The sequence below is a fragment of the Microtus ochrogaster genome, chromosome 7 (assembly GCF_000317375.1).
Source record: "Microtus ochrogaster isolate Prairie Vole_2 chromosome 7, MicOch1.0, whole genome shotgun sequence".
Classification (NCBI taxonomy): Eukaryota; Metazoa; Chordata; class Mammalia; order Rodentia; family Cricetidae; genus Microtus; species Microtus ochrogaster.
In genome coordinates this window covers 5,627,068-5,633,067 of record NC_022014.1, presented here as the reverse complement: position 1 = coordinate 5,633,067, position 6,000 = coordinate 5,627,068, and the positions used below count along the sequence as shown (strand labels likewise).

The window sequence follows — 6,000 nt, the reverse complement described above, 5'->3', positions numbered from 1 at the left end:
TAAATAAAAAGAATTTAAAAAAACACTTTATTTTATGGCTATGAGCATTTTGCTTGTATGTCTATAGCACCATGTGCATGCCTGCTGCCCTTACAGGCCAAAAGAGGATAGCAGCTCCTCTGAAATTTGAATTACGTAGAGTTGTGAGCCACCATGTAGATGCTGGGAATCAAACGCCTCTGATCAAGTAGCTGGTGCTCTTGACAGCTGAGCCATCACTTGAGTTCCAGGAATTTTTAGTTCTTTCTAGAACTGGAAGCTGATGAGACTTTTTTTCCCAGGGAGGTGTGGTACAAAGTCTTGTTCCTTAGTAAAGACCCATCACAGATAGTCTTCCTTTTATTTTGTTTTTCCCAGAAATCTTTTTGGGATTTTTTTTCTATTTTTATTTTATTTTTTAAAACTATCTTTTTTCATTTTACATGCTAATCCCAGTCCACCTCCCCCGCATGCATCCACTCCCCGGAGAGGGCAAGGCACATTGCTCTGAGGAAGGACCAACGCCCTCCCTACTATATCTAGGCTGAGCACCGTTATCCCTCCAAAGAGCCAGCACAAGCAGCAGGGATAAATCCTGGTCCCATTGCCAGTGGCCTAGCAGTCTTCCTCTGTTTGGAGGACTGGGTCCCCATAGGGAGTTGAGGATAGCCTGGGGCTCTTGTACCCTCATCCTCAAAAATCTGTTCACTTGGTACATTATACCTCTTGGGCCTAAATAGTTATTAATTCTACTCTGTCCAGCTGAGGACTGAAAAGAGGCCCTGTCTGATGGTTGAGCCAAGAGCAGAGTCCCTGAAAAAGCTGCTGATTTCATCCCAGTGGGTCATTTGAATCTCAGGTTGATGAGGTGTGAACAGTAGACCTCGCCTGCTCGCTTTCTCTGACCCCCAAGCCTTTGCCTAGAAAGAGGTCCCCAAATCTGCTTTAGGGTGAGACAAAAGCCCTTTCTCGGGGTCCCGTGCCCACGGTTCTGGGGGCGCTACACAAAGCACCTGCACTCCTGCCTATTAGGCGTCACCCTGGGCCAACTTTCTGAGTGTTTTCTTTCTTTTTTCTCCTTTGCAGTGGCCTCCTTCCAGCTTGCCTTCTCCCCCATCCCCACCCGCTTTTCCCTCCCCTCCTACGCCTCCCTAACACCCCACAGAGGTGGTCTGTGAGCGAGGCTGAGGTGGAGCTGGTGTGGCTGCTAGCCAGGGGTTTCCACGTTGCTGCAGAGTACAAGCAGGCGCTGAGGATCTGAGCTGGAGGAGCCCCCTGGAGGGGCTTTAGCCAGGAGATCTGGGAAGAGCGTGGGCAGCTCCACCGGCCTCTGGGATGGTGCCTGTGTTTGGCTCTGAGGCTGTATGCAATGCGGGGGCAGCACAGGCCTGGAATGCTGCCCTCCAACCGTCCCTGCCTCCCCCCAACTTCCGCCCAGGGCATCTGGCCCACACCTGGCTTCTATTAGAAAAACCACTGCTGGCGGCCAGGGTGGTGTGAGCTGAGGGGCCAGCTCAGAGACTCCTTCTGAAAGCGCTTTTTCTGAGTTCCCCCTTCCTGTCTAAAAGGAGCCAAAGTGGGGGTGGGGTGGAGTATACCACCCTGGCCCTACCTGCGCTGTTCTGGGCCTCTCTTCATCTGAACCTATGGACTTCCTCCAAAGTTATCCTCTCTCCGCTGTCAGCTTTGGCCTCTGCCTCTAGGCACTTAATCTTGAAGCAAGCGGCCCTTGGGTGGCTCCTTCTGTATTTTATACCCTTACTTTGCTTTAATTTCTTATTTCTATTTTTATTTGTGTAGGTTTTTATTTGTTTATCTGTCATTGTTTTGGGGTTTTATTTTTGTTGGAGACAGGGTTTCTCTGTGTAGCTCTGGCTGTCCTGAAACTTGCTCTATAGACCAGGCTGGCCTTGAACTCAGATTTGCCTCCTGAGTGCTGGGATTAAAGGTGTGAGTCACCACCATCTGGCCTGTTTGTTTTCAGAGTTTAGATTTATTTATTTATTTATTTAGCAGACAATGTACTGCTGGCAAGGAGGTACCAGGTCTCTCTCTCTCTTTTTTTTTTTTTGGTTTTTTGAGACAGGGTTTCTCTGTGCCATTCTAGCCTGTCCTGGAACTAGCTCTGTAGACCAGGCTGGTCTCGAACTCACAGAGATCCGCCTGCCTCTGCCTCCCGAGTGCTGGGATTAAAGGCGTGCGCCACCATCGTCCGGCGGCACCAGGTCTCATTACAGATGGTTGTGAGCCACCATGTGGTTGCTGGGAATTGAACTCAAGACCTCTGAAAGAGCAGCCAGTGCTCTTACGCTCTGAGCCATCTCTCCAGCCCCCTGTTTGTTTGTTTGTTTGTTTGTTTTTGAGACAGGGCCTCATGTATTCTAGGCATGTGTTGAACTTACTATATAGCTTAGTAACTATCTTGAACTTCTGATCTTCCTACCTTAATTTTCTTTTTAATTTTTGAGATGGAGATTCTCACTGTGTGGCCCGGGCTGGTCTTATCTCAAGTGACCTCCTGTCTTAGCCTCCTAAGCAAGTGTCATTGGCCCAGGATCCAGCAGAGAAGCAGAGCCCAACCTCCCTGAGCCCCTAGACTTTCTCTGCCGTCCTTTAAGCCAGAGCCTAGAGTGGAGGCAAGCAAGGCCCTGAAGCCATTATTAATCAAGGGAAGCAGCAATTCTTTTTGCATTTAAACGTATTTATTTTTGTGTGTATGCTTTGCCTGCATGTGTATAAGTGGGAATGGAGTTAGGGAGGGTTGTGAGCTGCCATGTGGGTTGAGGGAGCCAAACCTGGGTCCTCTGGAAAAGTAGCCAATACTCTTCACCTCTGAGCTGTCTCTTCAACTTCAAACTTCTGAAGTTTGAGGGCAGGAGGAAGTTGGAGCAAGCCTTTTTTTTTTAAAAAAAAAAATTTTATTTTAGTTTTTTGAGACAGGGTTTCTCTCTATAACAGTCCTAGCTGTCCTGGCAAACTCACAAAGATCTGCCTGCCTTTGCCTCCTGAGTACTGGGATTAAAGGTGTGTGCCACCACTGCCCATCTCTGACCTCTCTTTTTGGACAGGTGCTTTTTGACCACCTTAGCGTCATGATGGTTGGATGAGTAGGAGGATGGTGATTCCCTATTTCAAAAAAGAGCCAGGAGGAGGGGGAAGGGAGCCAGGAGGAGGGGGAAGGGAGCCACGAGCCAAGTAGGTACCTGCTGGTTGTTGTAGTTGCCCAGGAGACTGCCCATCTCCTGGAGTTGAGAGGTCCTCCCCTACACTGGGAACTCCAGTGACATGCCATTGGAGAGGGATGTGACTGCCCCTCAGTTAGCATGTGAAATTGCCGCTACCCCCTGGTTGTGGTTGCTGGGGCAGCTGGACCACTGCCATTCCTGTTCTTTTCTCCAGGCCAGAGATGGGGAGAATTGTTAGGGGAACTGAGTGGCAGAAAAGACCTCCCTGAGCATCAGTATGCTTAATGACCCTACAGTGTAGGTCAGCCTTGGAAGTTTGCTGGAAACCAGAGGCAGCTGGACAGGTGGTGGTCCCACTTCGGCCACCTTCCAGTGTAAGTCTCATTACCTATGAGTCACAAGACCTCCTCATGATAATGGGTCCTAGCTCACAAGGCTTAGAGATTGAAGGAGCCGACAGCTGCATTTTCAGCAATCACGGCACATAGCTTCCTCTGTCTAGGCCCTTGATTTCTCCGTGTGTGAATGGGAAGGTAGAAGATGTGGACCAAGGTACAGTCTACTCCAGTCTATATCTCTGTGTGGAAAGCTGCCAGTGGCAGCCACCCCAATCTGTGGGAGGTACAGAGGTCCTTGTGGTCACTGATGACCACTAAGGGGATCAGGAAGGTTAAACACACAGGGTTGTCCCTTCAAAGGGAGGGATATATGACCTGTTTATCCAACCAGAAGTCTGGGAGCGGATGTGGTTAATAGCCTGGTGACCTTTGTGCTATCTTTGTGGCCAAGACAACATCAGATCTTCCCCCAGACCCTTATCATGAGCTTGTCAATCTGTAGAGCCCATCCTTCTGGAAGGTGTCAGTGTACTTTACAAAGAGTTTTGATGTAGTCATGTCTTACACTTTATTGTGCACACAGTACTGATTTAATTATTACCAGGAAAATTTTCACCAAATTGTGCTATTCTTAAATATGTCTAAAATAAACTATTTGGGGTCAGACTCCCAGAGTTTGTGCCAGCACCAACTACTGATTACGCAGAACTGGATTACCTCCTTTGCTGGTCATGGTAATCACAGAGACTCCTGCACCAGATTAGCCACCTCCTTTCCCTACCTGCAGCTTCTTGGGGCTTTTTGCTTCCCAGTCTCCATGCAGAGTTAGCTCTGTGTAGATTCTTCCATTCTAGCTCAAATAAAAAGTTCCTTCAGTTACATTCTCTGCCCTGTTACCTTGTAAAATAGACATCTGCAGCTGGATGTCATGTGCACATCTGTAAACACATAAGCCCAGCGCTTAGGAGGCTGAGGCAGAAATCAAGTGTTCAAGACTAACCTGGACTAACATGACATAACCCTGTCTCAGAACCCCACCCCACCCCCAAAAAAATTAAACAGCAAAACACAGACACAGTGCTGGACATTAGTAGACTTTGACACCTCATTCTTACAATAGAAGATGCCATTGCGCTTTTCAGAGCTGAAGAAACCGAGGCACAGAACTCATCTAGGGACTGGGCAGCGGTGGCAAGGGTGGCTTTTCACCAAGGCAGTCTGACTCGGGGTTTCCTCCACTGGCCTTCATTCTGCTCCTTTGTGGCACCGATAGTAACTGCAGTGATGTTCCTCCATTCAGTCTGCTGGCCTCCCGACACACTCTGTGTGTAAATGTCCCATTGGTTCTCCGTGTCTCTAGCCCCTAGCACAGCACATTCACCATGCACACTCCTGGCCTTAGACCCGCCCCGCCCACTGTTGCCTCCCATGCTTGATGGACGTGAATGAGTGAGTGACATGCTGACTGGTTATGAGCTCACAAGGGACACTGCACACTGGGGAAGGAACAAGAGCTCAGATGACACTGCTGACCCATAATAGCGTGTCAGAGGCGAGCCAGTGACTTGACCCCTGTGAAGACCCTGCAGCTCCTTTTACGTGGAGAGAGAAGTCTGGGGACCTAGTTCTCAGGCTCGTCTCCGACTTCCTGTGCCACTGTGGCTGGGTGGGAAAGGAAGAGTGAGAAAAGCCCCTTGAAGGACAGGCGGAGCATTTCCAGTGGTCTCCCACGCTGGGGTCAGCCTCTGCATGCTGGGGAGGGGGCCCTGGGCCAGCTTCTCCAAGCTGCTTCCTTGCCTCATTCATTCCCAAGGAGATCGTGGGAAGTTTGGAGGAGGCTGGCCACATTTGGGGTGAGCTATTTTTGGTAACAGGGTCCTTGTCTCAGGCTCCAGGGGCCAGGGTGACTGGGAGAGAGCTGTTTGCATTTCCTCTGGCCCCTGGACTCCCTCCTGCCATGGCCCAAGGGGGACAGGGCCATTCACTCCCCTGCTGTGTAAACTTTTCCCTTTCTGGGGGCCTGCAGCCTTCCTGTCTGTCAGATGCTCCAGCACCCCTGAAGGGCCACCAGGGGCACTGCTTTACCCTCTCCAGGATGTTATCCAGAGCCTGGCCGCAGGCCCGCCCTCTGGCCTGCTGGCAGTGACAGGAGGCGGCAATAATCCCTCTAATCCCTGATTTGCACGGGGCTTTTCTCAAGGCCCGGTCCTTCTGTGTGCACTCTCAGCTGATCCTCCAGGGAGTAGGTGGCATGGGCACCGTAAGTGTTTACGAGTGACGAATGAGCCGCGCAGAGGGTGTACGTACATTCCCCAAGTTCATACAGCTCTTACATGAGGACCCTCAGGGCACCCACGGAGGTGAGAAAGTGCTGCTGCACTCTCAGGAGGAGGGGGATGAACCTGGGCCTGGTGGCCTCTGGGTGCCGAGATGCCTTCAGAGGTGGAGGCGGGGCTCTTCCTGTGGCACATGTGGCCTTCAGCACCTCTCCTGTTCTC

At 50.6% G+C, this 6,000-nt stretch overlaps 1 protein-coding gene across 1 annotated transcript in view; it reads left to right on the top strand.

Annotated features, from left to right (window-relative positions):
- Positions 1 to 6,000, top strand: part of LOC101984360 (coronin-7) — a 61,520-nt gene that overhangs the window by 19,482 nt on the left and 36,038 nt on the right. The window lies entirely within an intron of this gene.